Source organism: Ixodes scapularis, unplaced genomic scaffold, assembly GCF_016920785.2.
Source record: "Ixodes scapularis isolate PalLabHiFi unplaced genomic scaffold, ASM1692078v2 ptg000890l_1___fragment_3__unscaffolded, whole genome shotgun sequence".
Taxonomy (NCBI): domain Eukaryota; kingdom Metazoa; phylum Arthropoda; class Arachnida; order Ixodida; family Ixodidae; genus Ixodes; species Ixodes scapularis.
This window is the reverse complement of record NW_024610065.1, coordinates 509,530-529,745: the sequence shown is the minus strand read 5'-3', so window position 1 is coordinate 529,745 and position 20,216 is coordinate 509,530. Positions and strand designations below refer to the sequence as shown.

The window sequence follows — 20,216 nt, the reverse complement described above, 5'->3', positions numbered from 1 at the left end:
GTTCTCTTTCGGCGACCGGCCGCCAGGGCGGTGACACCGTCGCTGAAACTCCTCAATTATCTGACCCGCCGAACTCGCTTAAACATTGGTTCTCGGAATGAAGCATTCGAATGTTCATCGACGCTTCAATTTTTCTGTTCTAGCCTTTTTTGAGCTGTTAGATAACTGGAATATTTAGTCTTCCCTTTAGCGGTAACATCGCTAAAGCATTTCATAATACCGTATTTACTCGAGTAATAGGCGCACTATTTATGAACAAAGACCTTGCGTCTACTGTCCCTCAGAAAACATATACAGCCAATCACTGCGTTGCGCATAAATAACACAGCGAATAACCAGATCGATAAAACGATTCTCCATACAAATACAATCTTCACGGATCGCATCTTCGCACGAAGACGTTATCTCTGTCCTGTAAACAGCTGGAGTCGCGTTGTCGATCGCGCTAGTTGGCGATCTGCGTGCTCTGCCGAAAAACGAACCCTCATGTTTTCTTCATAAACAGTGCGGCTATTACTCCAGTAAATACGGTAATATATACTATCAGCGCGTTGAATTTCCCGAAAGTACATTATGTATGTAGCGTCGATGAGAAATAAAGTAAGATTTAGACAAATATATAGTATATGCTGCAACAGCAGGTCACATCGATAGTTTTTTTTTTAAATGTTGTTTTGTTAGTGAGAATTAGTAAGTGAGAAATTCAGTTAATTTAATGAAGTTAGATTACTATTACATTTTGTTCACAACATCTTGGTAAAGTAACACTTTTTATGAGAGCGTTCATGCGGTCACTTGCCTGGAATATGTTCTCTACAAATTGAGAGTACATGCAGATGGAATCAATTTCTTCCTCCAGTCCTTCTTTTTCCGCTTGCTGCCTGGAATAGCTCCCGAGCGAAACTGTAAATGATTTCTTGGGTGTTTGGCTGCAATTTGATTATACATAGCATTACTATTTCTGTGCTTACTCTCTACTTTAAATGAACGTCATATGGACACCACCATAGACCTTGTGCGTCCTCCTGGTTGAATTTATTCGCTAAAGAAAGCTGATCGGTACAAAAGTTTGGAAAAGACTCCATTGTACTCCGCCGAAGACTTACGCGTTTCGTGTGACGTCAGCGTCTAGGGCGCACATGTGTTGCTCGTCTCAGCCACTGGGGGGCAGGACCGCGGGTGCAAAGATACTTATAGAGGCCCGTGGTGGTGCCCTACGTACCCGCCTATACCGAAGCAAGTACGATAGCAGCGTGACTGACACGGTATGTAGTGCGTGTGGAGCGGGCGAAGAGACAATCGACCACTTGCTGCTTGCGTGCAGGGCGCTACACCCAAGGCCTGTCGTGGGTGCCCGCTTGGAGCAGGCACTTGGTTTCACCAACGAACAGACCCATGTAGTATGCTCCAAGCGGAGGCTCGAGGCATGGTGGCAGACTCGACTGAAAAATCGGGGTCGTGACCAAGACGACCAAGGTGACCAAGATGGCCAATAGCCGCTGCTTTACTTTTGGCTGGAGGGGCAAGCGTTCACTTAAAACGACGGTGTCATGTGAACTGATTAACTTTGACTGTGCGAAAGTGACGGTTGGCGAACTTTGGACACACGTGCTAACCAGTTCTCTTTCGTTGTTGTCCTTTTTTATTTAGTTTTTATTTTTTGCTTTTATTGGCATGTCTTACAAGACTCTCGTTACAAAGAGATTGTGCCTCAAATATACATACATACATACATACAGATGCGCTCCGATAATGCGTTCAAACTGAGCGTTTTTTCAGACCTCCGTAAAATGCTCTCCCTGCACCTGCCTGATATATTTCTCATAATAGTTGTCTTAGTGGTTTTGGGTGATGCTTGGCAAGTTTCTCAGCTGAACCATGCGTTTGTTTTCACGAACTAAAACATTAATGAATACATTTTAGCTTATTATCTTTCTAATTAGTACGTTCTTGCAACTCTTGACGTCCGCTAAGGCCGGCAGTTTTTTTCCTTCGAAGAGTTCTTTTTTTTAACTTCGAACAGCCTATATTTAGTTGTTTTTTTATATATGATGAAGAGCGGTCCCCGCTTGAGACGTCGTAATAAACTTCGTACTAGTATCTCCGACAGTACGTATCTTAGACTTTTTCTCAGCCACTGGGGAGCAGGACTGCGGGCGCAGAGATGCGCTCCGATAGGAAATCGAAACCTAGAATGGCGTCCAAATTTAGCGTTTTTACGGAAGGCCGTAATATATTGCCCCTGCGTTATATGCTTCTAAATGGAGTTGATTTAGTAGTTTTCGATGTCGGTGAACAAGTTTGTGATTGGAAGAATATGTCCTATTTTTACACGATTAAAAAGTTAATTTGCAATTTTTAATTAATTAGTTGGCTGATTATTACGATTAGCCTCAAATAGACTTTGTCAGCCTGGCCGTATAACTGATCTGCAACAACCGCATTACTCTAATATTGAAGGCCTTTTTTAAACAAATCTACTAGGTTAAAAACACACACACACACACACACACACACACACACACACACACACACACACACACACACACACACACGCACGCACGCACGCACGCACACAAACACACACACACACACATATATATATATATATATATATATATAACGGCACGCATCACGACGACCGCTGCAATGCTATCGACCACATAATGTTCTGCTGGCGCGCGCCCGAGTAACCTCAGGCGACAGCGGTTCCGCCGTCCATACGGCGCAACTAAGAAAGAAAGAAAAGGAGACAATTTGTCTCGTTCCTATGGCACCTGGGCGCGCGCTTTTCCCGCTCCTCCGAAAAACGCTCCTAGGCCGTCGCCATGTTGCTGATGCTGACGCGGCTGGTGCGACTCTCGCGCCCTCTATCAGCTAGAAATTTTCTACCGCTTCTTGGACTGAAAACACCCTCAGCGCGATTCTCTACCTATGTTTTACGGTATCGCATTCGACGTTTTCTTGCCCCTCTTGAGAGTTTCTATTTAATTTTGTTCTATGCGTGCTGCGTGCCCTTTTTGTGTTATCTTCTACTGTAACAAATAGGGCAAAAAAAAAAGAAAAAACAAACAAACAATTTGCTTCGTTTGTATGTTTAAACAACCTTGACGATACACTCCTCAACGGGTGATCTGTCTCTTAGCTGTCGATGAGAAATTTAGCCAGTGCAGCGCAATCGCTAACCCGGGGGTTCTAACGGGCATCACGCAGTAGTGATTCCACGAGCTCGTTCCGGTACGAAACTCATCCAGATCGAAAGGGGCGGGGGCGGTGGGGATCGAACCCAAGAGGTTCCCAGCGCAAGCTTTCGTTCCACGCTCCGAGCTGAGACGCGTTAGCCCACGCGGCAACTTAAAGCGTTAGCCCACTCGGCCGGTAATTAAAGCTACCATTAGCTTAATATAGCCGCATATCGAACAGCCATCTGGCGGTGCCGGATACAACCCAGACGAGGAGAGGGTTTTATCTTGCAGCTGCGGCGCGCGCGGTATCTAGGCTTTATAGATATGTTACACGCGGACCACGCATACCCGTGACAGGAATTATCAGAAAAACCGGTTTGGTTACCATGACTCCAGAAGCAAAAGGATGTACAGAAACGGAGAGATTGAATCAAATATATACTCATCGCAACCAGAAACCGCACCCACACATCTTCGGCCGCCCCCCTATGCTCTACCTACGGATCAATGAGTCGACTTTCGACGTGTATCGACTGAGGAGCCTGGCCCACGTCTCCTACCATAATAGCCTGTTTTCAAAAGTTCTGCCAACAACATTGGCGGTCGCCATTGCTGGGAGCCGAAGCGCGTGATTGGATCCGAGTGCTCACCGAACGATGACGCAGTTTTCGTGTCCAATGCACGCTCAGAGTATGTGAGCGAGGAGTGGCGGACAGGCGATGGCGCGGGCTTTGGAAAAGGGTCTTTTATGATATGCTTGCGTTCTACGTAGTGTTTGGTGGTGTTGTAGGGGAGCACGGGGAAATTAATAAACACTGTTTTAGAGCGCAGCTCTTAGGGGCCCGTTCCCGGCTTGAGCGGCGTCGCCGTCGGCGTCGGCGTCGCCGTCGCCGTCGCCGTCGCCGTCGGCGTCGGCGTAACCAAGGTCATCCCAAGGTCACGTGACCCCTCCCAAGGTCATCTCAAGGTCACGTGACCCCCTGAAGGTCACGTGACCCCTTCCAAGGTCATCTCAAGGTCACGTGACCCCAACATGACCCCACGTGACCCCTTGAAGGTCACGTGACCCCCAAGTCACGTGACCCCTCTGAGGTCACGTGACCCCCGAGGTCACGTGGTCGCCTCCCCAAGGTCACGTGACCCCCGAGGTCACGTGACCCCCAAGGTCACGTGACCCCTTCCAAGGTCATCTCAAGGTCACGTGACCCCACGTGACCCCCAGGTCACGTGACCCCTCTGAGGTCACGTGACCCCTCTGAGGTCACGTGACCCCCGAGGTCACGTGACCCCTCCAGGTCACGTGACCCCCAAGGTCACGTGGGGGTCACCTTTGGGGTCACGTGGCCTTGAGGTCACCCCCAGGTCACGCCTCCCCGAGGTCACGTGACCCCCTCCCCGAAGTCACGTGACACCCCCCCCCCCCCCCCGGAGCATATTAAAGAATGAGGGGAGGAGGAGGAGAAGGGGGAGCGCAGCTCCTCAAGAGCTGCGCTCCAATTCGGCGTTACAGGGATTTGTAAACGGCTTCCACTTTTTTCTTTACCCCGAAAGCGACTTGTTATGTATTTTTAAACGAATTTAAACGATCGCGTATTAAACAACGGGTCCGATGTCCGATGCCGTGTTCTCCGAACTAATCCGCGGTATATATACATTCAAGACTTTAAGGTTTATGGGGGTCGGACTATCTCAAGATGCGTACCGTACAATACAAGGATTGATTTTTGTTTTTTTATAGATCGTTCATTATGAATAGACATGACGGATTTTGTGAATGACGGAGTCGGTTAGTGATGATTTATGCATGATACAAGCTTCTTTTTGAACTAATAAAGCAGGCGTTTTATGAGGCGTGCTGTTAGGAGAGCTGTTTTTTTTACGTATACTAGGCAATATACACTAAAGCGCCAAGGACAAGCAAAAGATGAAGAGGCCAAGCGCTGTACTTACTATTGAAGCTTAGCTCACAACTGACCTTCAACTCAAAACTGACGTTTAACCCACAACTGATGTTTAACTCACAACTTAGGTTTAACTCACAACTGACTTTAACTCACAACTGACGTTTAGGGCTGAATCGCATGTAAGCCATTTAGCGATCGACGATACTAGCGACGGCGATAGCCAGGAGTCAGCGACGAGCGAGGAAGATTTCTCACTGTCTTTCGTCGAGTCGCTCGGTTTCTGGGTTGCTAGAAAAAGTCGCTCATATCCTTGGTGACTTGCTCCCGTTGCTTCCTTGTGGTTTGCCTCGTCGTTCAACTGACCGATAGACAGCGAAGGGAGTGGCCGTTACTTGTCTCGTCGCTCGCCAAGTCGCTTACATGTAGTTTATACTTTATACTCGCAAGTGACGTCGTCTACTAGGCACGAGGTGCGAACTATGATTCGAAAGCACACCTCAGTTCAGAAAATACGGCGGTACTTTCAAGGGAAGGGTCACTGGCAGTTAGTTTTTCTTGAGTTTCGTATAACTGTTTGTTAGTTTTATATCTAAAGGAACTATTTTGGACTGCTTCGGGATTGATTCAATGAGAACCTTACAGAATAATATAACTAAAATTGCTTACGTCAGACAGTGAGCACTTGTCAACACATGTCGGGAGCTTATCAGGGCTCCACCGCAGCGGTGTCCGAATGGATCGACAATTTCAACCATCCATGGCCAAGCTCCGGGAGTTGCGTTTGTCCCGTTTAAAATGCGTTCACTTATCACAGAGTCTTGCGTTGTTGTAACAAGTCCACAATTCTCTGAACGAAACGGATTCGAAACGGTTTATTGGTAATGGTTACGTGGAATTAGTAGGAGGTAATGGTCTATAGAAAGAAAATAGCCGAGCGATACATTTATTTGTGATCCGGGATATAAAACAGAGAGCTAGCAGAGTGGTTTTTGAGATGAAACTGTTTGACTCTTCAGGCTTCACTGTAATTAGTAGCACAAACTACTTACTTGGAATTGTAGCGTCAGAACATAGACGAGATGCTGTCAGTACGCTGTGACTACAATTAATAGCCAAAACCTTAGTACATAAACAGAATAGAAAGCAAGTGAAGTATTCACATTTTTAACCAGAGCAGAAACAGGACGGGACACGGTTCTTCCCACTCCCCTGTTTTAAAATGTCAGTTCTTAAACATCTCGCCTGCACTCTCGCTTTAACTTTATTAAGTGAAGTATAGAACTATAATGTGTTTGCAAAACAATTTGAATGACGAGAAAAACGTTTGATCACAATTGTTCGCCCCAAGTTCACCCCATTTAACGTTTATTAATTCCTGTTTATTTATTGTTCTTTTGGTCACCACCCGCATTACTCTGGTGGAGGGGCGGGGTACCGGATGTCCCTGCAGCGTACCTCTCCGAGGGCCCGCAGGGCAAGTCCGGCAGCAAGCCCATGACGACCCAACAAAGACACTACCAAGACCTGATTAAGTCGCCGCACCCCAGGCCAACCCCCGAAACTGGGAAGTTTGCTACCCAGCACCTCCACCAAAATGTCACGGGTGGTGACAAAAAAAAAAAAAAGAAACAATAAATAAACAGGAATAAATAAACGTTTAATGGAGAAAACTTGTGCCCAAAGAAAAAAAAAAAAACAGTAGAAGATAACAGCACAGCGTCGCGGGCGTCGTAGTCGGTGTAACAGGAGGATTGAACGCTGGGGCAAAACTGACCCCGGCTCGCCACGGGGAGCAGTTTTTGTATCGGCGTGGGTTTCTGGAAAATTCGGCCTAGAACGTTCGGGGCGTACAACATTCGAAACACGATGAGACGAGAAAGTTCTCGAACATGCGAGAACGCATAGTAGAAAGAATAAATAAAAGAACATTCCGCTACCTGAAATGAAACCCAGATCTTACACGCGACAGTTAAGCGCGGTAACCATTCGGCCACCCACGTTCTCGCTCAACTACGCGCGTGGCATTGCCTAATGTCTTGCCTGTGTAAATGGGAATATTTGTAAACACGCACCGATTGCAACGGCCGCTTCGACGGAATTCAGTGAAGCAAGAATAATGTGAGCATATGCAGCAAGCCGCGGGAGGAGATGATTCTGCTAAGATGTAGTAATCAATAATTTTTGTTGTAGCGGCTAGTTACCTCAGACTATGCGTTTCAAAGCCAGTCTATGAGTGACTGAATGGAAAGTGCCGAATAAACAAGGATGAAGAAGGAGACAGAGACGAAGAGCACCCTCTCAACTGAAAGTTTATTGAAACAAATATTGACTGTTAATACCGTCTATTTGGATTTTGGCTCAAAAAGAAAGCAAAACTCTTTATATGTTAAGTGCAGTGACGGCGCACTAATACACAGACTCTCCCTTTGCTCTCTTATACGGAATGCCTCATGTATTCCTCGCGCTGTTTTGTTAGGGTATCTGCCCAGAACTGTCGTCTTTTCGAATTCCGGGCCGCATGGGCGCCTATTACAGTGCACTCCAAGATTGCCCGATGGGGACTGTTTAACTGACCAGGCATGTTCCCTGGCCGTCTCAGTTATGCAACGACCCGTTTGGCCCAGATACAATTTCCCGGAACTCATTGGTATGTTAGATACCACTGACGTTGCACGCTCCAAGTATTGTCTAGCGTGTTTCTTTTGACACACTTTACCCTCTCCCTTTTCGTTGTTTATCTTCGAACATAGATGAGACAGCTTGTGTGGCGCTGAAAACACCACCGGTACTTCAAAATGAGCCTCCAGTTTTTTAGAATGTGAGATAGATTGTGAATGCAAGGAATCACCGCCGGTTTTTTGTTTCTTGTTTGCAAGGAACATGATCGTCATCTTTTTCTTCATCTTGGAAACAAGGTTATTCGCTACTTCTCCCAAGAAGCGATCGGGATACCCTCAGCGTTTTAGACGATTCACCTCCGTGAGGGGGTTTTCATTCGTGACATCGTTGCAAAATTTTCCCAGCGAGCTCTCATTAGGTACGATGCTGTTCCCCTTTTAACGAGTTTGGATTGCGCAGAATTGAAGGGCACATGGTAATGCTTCCACGCAATACCATAGCGTGGGAACCGACGATGTTACGGAACATGCCCCTATCGCCAGCTGGGTCTGTGAGGGTTTGCGCACAGTGACCTTCGACCACGTTATGGGGAGAGACCTCGGGACATCGGACAACTACCTACGCCGCTTGACAGCTCTTGAGCTGTCTTCTCGCCGGATATATCGCTCACGTTAACCGCGTAGTCCTGCATCTCCTTTTCTTAGGTCCCGCCGGGAAAGCCTTTTAACTATGCCTCGCCGGAGAAACTAATCGCGGCAGCCCTTTGAGATGGAGTTGCCAAACACGTCCGGCGGTAAGATCATCATTGAACGTCGGAGGGTCCTTACTCTAGGGACGACAAGCATCGAAACGACGATTTTGCAACGGTGCCTAACAACCTCACCCAGCGCTTAAAGTCTGCCGTAAGGGGGGGGGGGGGGGGGGTTCAACGAGTTGTACTAGATGCACATAAAACAAGCTCCACTGCTGACTCTGCCCACACTGTACCTGCAACGCACAAATTGCTAATCCCCAAATGTGACATCCCCGAAAACAAGCTATTTTATAGCAAGATATGATTTTGCTTTCACTAATGCTGGGGCTTTGGAGGAGGGTCTCAGACCATCGGTTAAAATGAGTGGGGGGTCTGAGACCCCCTGAGACCCTCCAGACTTTAGGCCCTGACCTCACCGTTGCTATCGACGGCAACGACGCGTCGGTACTTGCGGACACCGGAGCAGATTACACAGTTTTCAGTGGGAAGCTGTCTCGTCGCATTCGGAAAGTCCCGATACCGTGGGTCGGCTGGCAAATACGCACCGCCGGAGGACACTTCGTCACTCCTCTTGGGAGGCGCACTGCTCGCGTTGAAGTTTATGAAGACCTATCCAGTCCAGTTCGTCGTCATTCAGGACTGTGCGAGAGACGTATTTCTTGGCGTGGATTTCTTGTGTGAATACGGCGCCGTGATCGACCTTGCAGCAAAATAGTTGAAGCTGCGAAAGCCCGTCCTACGTTCGGGGGGATCCAAGAAGACGCCAGCGGTCGTCTGAGTCATTGCACACCATGTGAACTGGGTGCCGCGGTCGAGTGTTCTTCTGACCGTCGTGACCGATGCTGTCGACTGTGGAAAACTTCTTCTAGAAGGAGACGTCCAATTGCTTCTCGGCAGAGGAATAGGCGTTGCAAGGGGCGTCAGAGAGCTGCAGGATGAACGCACTGTAGTCCCCGTGACGTACCTCCGGCAGGAGGCACAGCACCTCACGAAATGTGCCGTTGTAGGACACGTCGACAACGTCCGGAACTTCGCCCGAATTGCCGCAACTTCCAATGATCCCTGGCCACTTCATCCGTGCAGTACACCGCCGCCGCAGCTCGACGTTAATCTCGAGCTCAGTGCCACGGAACGACGATAGCGCAGAGACCTCCTTGCTAAATTTAGCGACTGCTCTGCGATTCAGTCGAAAGAGCGCCAAACAGTTGTGAAACATAGCATCGTTACAAAGGACGATGCACTCCTTGTGCATTGGCCGCTGTACCGGGTCTCCCCAAAGGAAAGAGAAGCCATTCATGAACAAGTACAAGAGATGCTCAACGAGGACATCATGCAGCTTTCAAGCAGCCCGTGTGCGTCAACAGTCGTACTCGTGAAAAAAGAAGGACGGAACGCTTAGATTCTGCGTAGAGAACAGGCGGCTCAACTCGGTGACGAAGGGCGTGCATCCGCTCCGCCACATCGACGACACACTTGACCGGCTGTGCCACTCCTGATACCTCTCGTCGACGGACCTGAAGAGTGGCTACGGGCAGATGGAAGTTGACAAACGGGACTGAGAGAAGACCGCCTTCATCACGCCCGATGGACTCTGCGAGTTCAAGGTGATGCCCTTCGGACTGTGCGCGGCGCCAGCAACCTTTCAATGTGTCATGGACACCGTACTGGCAGACCTCAAAAGCGAGAGTTCTCTCTTTTGCTTCGTCGACGTCGTGGTATTCTCGGTTAATCTCCACGAGCACTTCCGGCGCTTTCGAGCCGTTCTTCAAGAAATCAGGACCGCCGGACTCACCCTCAACCCGACGAAGTGCCGGTTTGCCTACGGCGGACTGAAGTTTGCAGGCCAGGTTATGAGCAACGAAGGTGTTTTTCCTTACCCTGAGAAGACTCGCGCTGCAGTAGCATCTCCCCTTCCCACTAACGAAAAGGCCGTCCAATGATTCCTGGGACTTTGCGCGTTTTACCGGGGGTACGTTCTGGATTTCACCAATCACGCATCTCAGAAAAGACGGCGTGAACTTGGAATGGGGAGTAGAGCAACATCCGGGGATCTGACGAGCTAAAGAAACGACTGCAGTCGCCACCGATTCTTGTCCACTTCGTCCAATCGGTCATAACAAAAGTCCACACGGACGCGAGCAATGCAGGACTCGTCGTAGTACTGGTGCAACAACAAGACGGTACTGAGAGCGTGACCGTCATCACTGGACGGACGTTGTCGAACGCGGAACGAAAATGCTTGACGACCGAGAAGAAATGCCTGGCTGGTTTCTGGGCCGTCATTAAATTCCGCCTTTACTTATACGGGGGCCCTTTTGGAGTGGTCACTACCCACCCCTCGCTATGCTGGTTAGTGAGCCTCAAGAACCTATCGGGACACTTCGCTCGATGGAGTCCACGACTGCAAGAGTACGATGTGACCGTGGTCTACGAGTAAGGGCGAAAACACAGCGACGCCGAGTGCCTTCCACAGCCCCCTCAAGTCAGGTGCAGTCTTCGCCGAAGACCACGATGACGAGGATCGCTTTCTTGACGTAGTGAGCGTGAACAGCATGGCAGCGCTCCAACGAGACAATCCTGTACCTCGCGCGCTGATTGATCACTTGAAGATACCACGCCAACGATTGTCCGAGCCTTTTCACGGGCCCTACCAAAGGTTGTCGTCTGGAAATGTATTGTCTACAAAGAGAACTTCGAGGAGAGTTACTCGACGTAACCCCTACAAGTCTTCGAGCAGAAATCTTCGAAACCTGCCGCAATGACCCGACATCTGGTCACCTTGGCTACAGCAGGACTCTGGCAAGTGTCCGAGAGAAGTGCTTCTTGGCCAAAGCACCCAATGACTGCCCGCCTCTACACACGGTCGTGCCACGAGTACAAGCGACGGAAGAAACCGCCGTCGACGCCGGCAAGCCTCCTGCAGCCGATCGCGCCCCCGACTACACCGTTCTAGCAGATTGGAAGGGATATACTTGGACCTTTTCCATCGTCGTGGCAGCGAAATTGTTGTATAATCGTGGCAACTGATTATCTCATCCTGCACGACGAGGCGAATGCACTCCTGTCGGGAATCCTCTTTGAAAGAAGCCGAGTTCTTCGTTGAGTCTATTGTCCTCCGACACGGCGCTCCCCAATTCAAGATTACAGACCGAGGGTCGTCGTTCAAGGCGCAACTGACACAAGGAATACGCCGCCTGAGCCACATCGACCACCGCCGAATCACGGCATACCAGCCGCAGACCAACGGGCTGACGGAGCGACTAATCAATACCATCTCCGACATGATCTTGATATATACGTGTACGTGGAACACAAGACATGGGATAAGGTGTTGCCAACTTTTCAGCTGGTGCACGGGAGGAAGGTGACGACAATGCTCAACGCCATGCTGGCCTACAGCCCGACGGACAGCGGTATACGGACGATGCCCAGCTGGTCACCCAACGGGCAGAAGGGGTACGCCAGCTAGCCTGCTATCGGATAAGGGACCAACAACGTGTAGACGCTGGCTGGTACAACCTTCGTCGCCGCGACGTGGAGTTCCAGCCCGGAGAAAGGGTTTGACAACTTACACTTGCGCTCACGTATGCGAGCCCAAGTGTAAGTTGTGCGGTAAAGGTAATTTGACAGCAGACCGAAAATGCAAAGAAGCTTTTAGTACCCGTTATGCGATAGAGAACAGGCAATGGGAAGCCAAGCTGCGCATGGAAGAGAAGAGTGGAAGGCAAAGGAGGCCGAAGTGGGGAGGAGCCGATGGGAAAAGCATCAAGGGAGATCCAGGAGCGAGTCAACAAACCGGAGCGTGCGGAGAGGGAGATTGGATTCCTTCCCGCGGTTGCCGCAACGGCAAGAAGAGAAGCAACAGAAGGCCGGACCCGGGTCTGCGGGGACCTCCGGAGGCGCTGTACTCAACAACCCAGCGTAGCCCAAATCGTCGAGCTGAAAAGTGGGTTGGGTAGACATGGCCTTATTGAATAAACGCAATGAAGAAATGTTTAAGATTAAGGCAGAAAATCGCTTGCCTAAAGAACAGCTAGCGCCGATAAGTAGGCAGATTGCGGAGCTTCCAATAGCTCTTAAGCCTCATACAGCACCTGCGAAACAATCGCAAGTGCCGGAAAAGCCAAATGTAGGAAAACCAAAGGAGCAGAGTGCGGCTCCACCGCCGGCAAAGAGAGCGAAGGACGTGGACAAACCCAAAATAGATAAGGACACAGAAACAGTGATAGTCCTAAAAATACCTCATGTACTCGAGTAATAGCGGCACTGTTAATGAACAAGGCCCTTGCGTCTACTTTCCCACAGAACACCAAAGTCAAATTTGGGGGTTTTACGTGCCAAACCAACGACGGGCATCTGGCACTCCCCAGCGGAGGACTGAGAATTAATTTCAACCACCTGGGGATCTTTTGACGTGCAACCGAAAGCTCGGTTACAAGGCACATTCTCCGCAATAAGCCTCCCTCTCAGAGAACACATACAGCCAATCATCGTGTTTCGCATAAATAACAAACCGACTAACCAAATCTAGAAGACGATTCTTCAATCAAATGCAATCTCGACAGATAGTATCACCGCGCCAAGACGCTACCTCTGTCATGTAAACCGCTGTAATCATGCTGCCGATCGCGGTGATTGGCAATCCGCGTGCTCCACAGAAAAGCGAACCCTCAGGTTTTCTTTATAAGCAGTGCGGCTATTATTCGAGTAAATACGGTAGTGAAATCGGAGGCAAACTTTGAGGCCATATCTAGCCAGGATGATGAATGGCGCAAGGCTTTTGAGGAACGCATGTTGGGAATGTTTCAAACTCTCCCAGAGCAGTTGCATCAGCGAGATAAGAATCTCGCAGAGCGACTGCATTAAGGGGATAATAAACTCAGTGAAAAACTTTAGGAAGAATTTGCAGAAAAGGAACTGGGCAGCTGAGCAGAGAGATCGGCATATGGACAGCTCACCCGACAAGTATTAGGAAGTCGGCCGGATGTGCTAATTGGCCAAACATGTCTTACAGATCCAGTAAAAACGCCGCATGGCACTGGAACTTTAGAGACTTCACGCGTAAGCGTGCGGGGGAGACCGAAAGGGTCGACGATGCGGTAGACAAGAGATTAATAAATCTGTGGATCACAAAGAAAAGGTTGGAGGACCGGCTTCGACAGAGGAAATGAAGTCGGAATATCAGAAAAGAGATAGCGGCTTTAAACAAGAAATTGAATAGCGCTCAATCGCGCTCAGGAAGTAAATTTGGGGAGCGTTTACGATCAGACGGAGAGGACTTTAAATACCGCGGGGACCTGGCAACTTCTTTGCAATCTCTTAGATCCGGATAGCACAAAGTCATCGTCTAACCAACAGGTGGAAACACTGGCGTATCAATCTGACGGAACTAAGAATGAACACGTGAAAGTTCGGAACAGGTACATCAATCCCGCCGGACCTGAACCCAACCCGGACTACGGAGGGGGAGAGAATTCGGAACTAGACGCTCCAATCACCCTGGCTGAGGGCAGAGCGGAGATTAATCGGCTGAAGTCTAAGTCAGCGGCTGGGCCGGACAGAGGGAGCAACAAAATGCTCTGTAATTTAGACGACAGGTACATCGCCAACCTCGCAACCTACATGCAGGAGTCCTGGTAGAAAAGGACGATACCGTAAGAGTGGAAACTTGCAAACCTTATTTTCATTCCCAAGCCGGAGAAGAAACTGGGCTTCAACAACCTCAGGATAATATCACTCACCTCCTGCGTGGGTGAGCTTATGGAGCATGTCGTTCAGACGTGGCTGAGTAGGTACATGGAGGAAAATCGGCTTTATCCGGACACTATGACCTGTTTTCGAGCAAAGGTGTCGGTATGCGATGTGAGGCTGTAGCTGAAATACCAAATTACAGAGAAGCAAACGCGAGACACGAAAGCGATCGTGGGGTTAGATGTGGCAAAGGCATTTGACAACGTGAAACACCTCTCGATGTTGAAGAATCTGAACTCACTCAATTTTGGGAAAAGAGTGTAAAATTACATCACAGACTTTCTTACGAACAGGAAAGCCACGTTCAAAATAGGCGAAGAGTCTATTGAGGACATTAAACTGAATAACAGGGTGACGCCGCGGGGCTCGTGGTTATCACCGACCCTCTTCAAGATTGCGACGTGGAGATTCGCCGAACAGTTCGGGGAAAGTGAGAACCTATACGCGGATGACTTAACATTAAGAATAAACAAGGGCCGTAATGGGCAAATTCAAAGCTCCCTGCAAAGTGCCATTGATATAATCGGGACGTACCTGAAACCCAAAGGACTCAAATGTTCGGCAGAAAAGTAAGAAGCGCTGTTCCTCATGCCCCCCGGAAAACGGCGGCTTCACCAAAAGCGCGAGGCGGACATCCACCAGTACGTCAGAGGCGGAGAGATCTCCGCTGTCTTCTGTATGCGCGTCCTCGGGCTAAGGATTCAGACGAACCGGAAGAATCATAAAACGCCTGCTTGATTAGAAGCCAGTGCAAATCAGACGGGTCGTCTCATCAGACAAATAGCGAACAGGCACGCTGGGATGAAGGGGGCGAGTCTCTTGAAACTCACGCAACCTTTCGTAATCTGTAGGATAGTGTACGTGGCGGCTTACGTCCAACTGAACGGAGTGGAACGGAACTAGTTTGAAATCAATATCAGGAAAAGTGTCAAGGTGGCGCGCGGACTCCCCCCGAACACTTCGACCGACAGACTTCTGAGGCTAGGGGTATCGAACACTCTCAAAGAGCTGATTGAGGCTGCCGTTACCACGCAGCATCAAAGGATACTCGGATTTAAAGCGGGGAGGAAACCTTTAGGGATATATGGCTACCAGCCCAAACATGAGCAAGTGCGCTGAAGAGACATACGGAGACAGATTAGGGACAAGATAAAAATCCCTCCGCCACCCAGAAGCCCTGCCTGTCACGAAGGCAGACGTAAAGACAGGGCAAAGGCATTGCAAGCCAGGTATACAGGTCGAGAGGACGTCCTATATACGGACGCTGCAGATTATGAGAACAAAGCGGCACACGGCAGCCGTGGCGGTTAGAGAATACGGCACTCCGGTGACGTGCTGCACAGTCAGTAGCGTTGAGAAGGTAGAAGCTGAAGAAGTGGCCATAGCCTTGGCTGTCAGCCAAAGGGGGGTTTAGGTGGTCACCGGCGACTCCAAAACGCTGTGAGAAATTAAGAATCGGGGAGGGTGACGGAGTCTGCCATGCGTATATTAAACAGGAAAGGAAGACCCAGGGAGCTGGTTCTGCTCGTTCGGCCACCAGCTCACCAGGGACTTTGACAGAACGAGGAGGCTCATTCGGTCGGCCGAGGTTTCACTTACCGGTTGATCCCCGGAACCACCCAAGTCCCCAAAACTAGGGAGTTTTCGTAGACCGCGCTTCCCCCTCCGCTAAGCCCTCCGCAACGAAGAGGCCGCTACTGCGCCTGCGCGCCGATAGCCTTGACTGTACAGTTCCGGGTACCATAGCGTGTTGCGGAGAGCATTGCGGGACGGCGAAAACGATCTACGAAAACTCCCTACTATCAACAGCAGAGAGGATAGGCGCGCATATCGAGAAATCACTGCACTGCAGAATAAATCGAAAAAATGTATCTAAGAGCAGACAGAACGCTCAGGGAGAAAGAGGAGGTTACGTGGAGGAAATTACAGACAGACAGACGGAGTATCTACAGCAAGTGGCATCCAGAAGTATCCGTGTCAAAGTGCTACTTTCGCGATGAGGCAGCAAATTTGGTCCGCATGGTATAGAGATGTCCGACTAAGTACAGTAGCTCGCGCACACTAGAATCCTGAGAGACTTTGCTCCGCAGGCCAGACCTCAAAGTCCAGCAGGAGATCATCGGTCATGCCCTTGCTGTTGCTGTGTCCTGAGGCATTCCGGCCGACGGCTAGGGACGACGGGGGAGATGGACTTCTCTCCTGACGTTCATTGACTGGTGTTTCAGTAAACTCGTTTCTCTCTCTCTCTCTGCCTCACCGTATTTTTTTTATTAGTCATTTTCGTTTTCCTTTCGCGTTGAATTGGGACGATGTGCTTTTAAAAGGAGAGACAATTAAACGCGCAAAGCCGAAAAGCAACGCTTGGTCACGGACTTCTAGAAGATTCGCTTTCTCTCGCTTCCTGTTACACGGACAAATCACCGCCCGCTTTTCTTCTGTCTCCGCGCTGACTTTTTATTTTGTTTAGCAAGAGTTCGCCGGTAAATCATTTCGTTTCAGATAATTATTTATCATTTATTCGCCTTACACCGTGACAGTATCTTACAATTGTACTTATATGTGAAACTAGAAACTGTACAAAATTCCAGTGTTGATGTTTGATGGTGCCGGCTTCGTATCCCGTATGTCAAGAACACTTTCCTAATTAAGAAAAATAATTTTGAGTTGAACTTGCTTGCGAGATACTTATAGGGAATTACTACATCGACTTGGCCTATTGGGGGTCTACATTCTAGATCACAACAAAATCCAGCTGAAATACATTGAGTATAGCATAGTAAGCACAATGTAGCTGTATAATCTTGAACTTTACAATGGTTTGCATCATTCTAGCGGTGAAAACGCGTTACATCTCAATTACATTTCATAAAGGCATGCTATATACATACCGGTTAAACGAGGAGAAGATGCGGAGTTGTGTGTTAAGTAGAAAATAATCAGGATCAATACGTCGGCTTTCATTTTACGGCTTCTCTCGAAAGGCGCAGGGCTTCAAGCACGCTTTCCCTTTTTATTTAGGCAAACAGCTCTAAATAAAACTGTTTGTCTGTTTTGTCATTGTTAAATGTCGTGACGTGAGGCACTTTCCTTTCAAATGACGTTTGTTTACTCAAGGCGAGTGGAAAGAAATAAAAAAATAAAAGGCTGAGATGAACAATTGAAATTTAGGAAGGGCCACACTGAAGATTAGAAAGAAATAAACAAGGAGTGTCAGCTGACAGACTACGCATCCTCCCACGTGAAGAAGCTTCCGGCGTACACCATCTACCAAGTTGCGAAATTTTAGCAACGCAAGAAGCCAACTCAACTGCCTCTTGCTAATTAACCATAAAACTGGTATGTCTCAGTAACGAAATAAAAAAAAAAAAAATGCAATGCCGCTTTGACGTGTTCTCTGAATGCGAACCTAATTATTTTGACCGTTTGTCAACTTATATATGTAATGTTCATAAAATGAATGCTTTGGTTTCTAACCGATATGAAAGCCGTCACTTAAATCCCCGCAAATGTTAATTTTTGTATGGAAATTTCGGAACTGAGTTGAATATGCTTCAATGCACAGAACACCATTGGTTACAAAAAAAAAGAAAAAAAAAATATCGATGACATTTATAATGAACGTTCATGAACAATTGCCGTATCACAAATTATATATTTTGTTTTGTTTGCTTTAGAGCCATGGGGCGATAACTGCAGGAATTTCACTCTAAGATGATGGTGCATAAATACCAGGCGCTGGATGATGCCGGATAATTGAAGAAGCTGAGAATTAAGCTGAAGTGTATCTAATGTGTTATAGAAACAACTGAAATAGCTGGCGTCATCGGTTCGATAACAATCGTAATAATCGTGCAACCCAGCTACTTGGATCCGCGTTTTGTGTTCAAGGCCAGCGAAGTGCAGGTATACACGCGCGCGAATCGAAAACTGACGTCGGCGGAGGAAAGCAGAAGCAGGGAGCGTTCGGAAAATAATAAAATAGTGGTAGCGTCGGTGCAGGTGCAACGCCTTTGGGCGGTGTACACAGAAGCTTCGTTAGATTTACCTGCATCTCCGTTACCAGTGCAGAAAAGTGTAGGGAAATGCACTTCCGGTAGCATCTCAACACACATACCGGAAGTAGTCTTCCCTGCACTTTTCTTCACCGGTGCAAGCAACGAGCCTAGAGAGTGTGGGAATTCCCTTGCTGCAACCGGCCTCGGGGAGTGACAAGGCACACCGGTTCAACAACCACGAGGACCTTCAATCACCGTTATCGCCGGCGCCGTGATCCCAAAATGCCCCCGCGCATCCGCTGCTACGGCCCGTTATCAGCGACGGAGCGCCGCTAGCGTGGCCAGTTGTCCTTGGCCTTCTTGCGGTGCAGATGACCACTGACGATTGTCGGAGGGGCAACCTGGGCCAAACGCTTTGAATCCTCAGGTTGACCAGAAGTCTACACAGCGATTCGTTGTCATTTACGACATGCATACGTTGTGTTCATCGAAGTCACCCTGCCCATTCCTCGTGTGTGACGATTTTTTGTGTGAACGTTCTCCGCCTGCTGTCAAAATGCAGTGAATCTAGCGAAACGCCGTTGAGGGCAGTCACGGTGATTCGGGCGTACCCACTTACTGTGTACAGCGGCGTAGGCATTCCATTTTCCCGGGGGGGGGGGGGGGGAGGGGGGGGGGCAGGCTGAGAAGTTCGCCGGGCGGTAGGGGGGCCGGGTGATGCACGTTACCTTCTCTCCAGAACTGGAGATTGAAGCTGACGAAAGCACGCTGAAATTCCATTTCCCATGTATTTGGTCAATAAATGCAACGTGGGCGTTACTTTGTCTACATGCCACTACTAGAAGCTGGTTACATGGCGCGTAAGCAGCGTCTCGGTAAGGATCATGGCCCAGGCCCGGCGTGGCTCCGCCCGCTTATGGTAAAGAGGTCCAACGAGTCAAAGGGTCCAACGAGTCAGGAGGTCCAATAGCCACGTGACAGCCGAGTCAAGAGGTCCAACGAGTCAAAAGGTCCAATTCGAGTCAAGAGGTCCAACGAGTCAAAAGGTCCGATTTGTGTCAAGAGGTCCAACGCGTCAAGACGTCCAACGCGTTGAGAGGTTCATCGAGCCTTATTTTTATCTTCTCTGTTTATAATGATATTGCTATTAATGGGGACTGCTTGTGACGGTTGCTGACTGTTTGACCTATTTGAATTATTTTGGAGAATACAAGTACTACATGACCATTGGAGACAAGTACACATATACTATTTGCCACAATGTATATGTACTTGATTGTTAAATATCGGAGAGTGCCTGGTGACATATCTTGGACTTGTAGAACTTAATATCTGCGTTCCACGCTCTCTGTTCTAGGACTGATTTATGCCATTTCCACGGAAGTGTCTCTCAAATTCCCAAGATATAAAATAGAAATGCACCTGAGCATCTCGCGTTTATCCTTCCCTTTCATGTATCTCAGTATTTGTAATCGCAAATACTTCCTTGTGTTAAAAATATGATGCACTACTATTTTATGCTTTAGTTTTTATTCTCTTAGTTCACCGAATCACTAAAGGGGTAAATAACACAACATGGGAAGAAGCTCAAATATCATTGGAGGGCGTCTCTAACGAGCCCAAATTATGCCACTTGGCGTTCAATAGAGTGTTGCAAATGAATGCGGGTATTGTCTCCTTGAAACGTTATGACCGGTGCAAGCTATAGCGGGTTTTTTGGGCCATTGGCTTACTCAAAAGCAGGGAGCAGCCATAAATAATTATACTAGCGATATGTAACTCCTTTACTGCTCTTTATTTTTGAGAATGCTGTGAAATAAACCATGAAACTGAACGTTTTATGATTAAGCATTCTTGACATGAATTACGTAACACTTGTCTGTCGATATCATTTATTTTTAGTTGAAATTACGCGATGTTTAAATTCGTTGGAATTGCAAGATGCTGGGTTACTTGCTGAATCATTTTTAAAAAATTGCGTCATAGAGTTTGAAGTCCATTGAAGAAC

The 20,216-nt window shown here is 48.4% G+C and overlaps 1 pseudogene; it reads right to left on the bottom strand.

Annotated features, from left to right (window-relative positions):
• LOC115309200 overlaps nucleotides 1-17,174 on the bottom strand; it is a 37,215-nt pseudogene extending 20,041 nt beyond the window's left edge.
• Nucleotides 17,175-20,216: the final 3,042 nt, after the last annotated feature.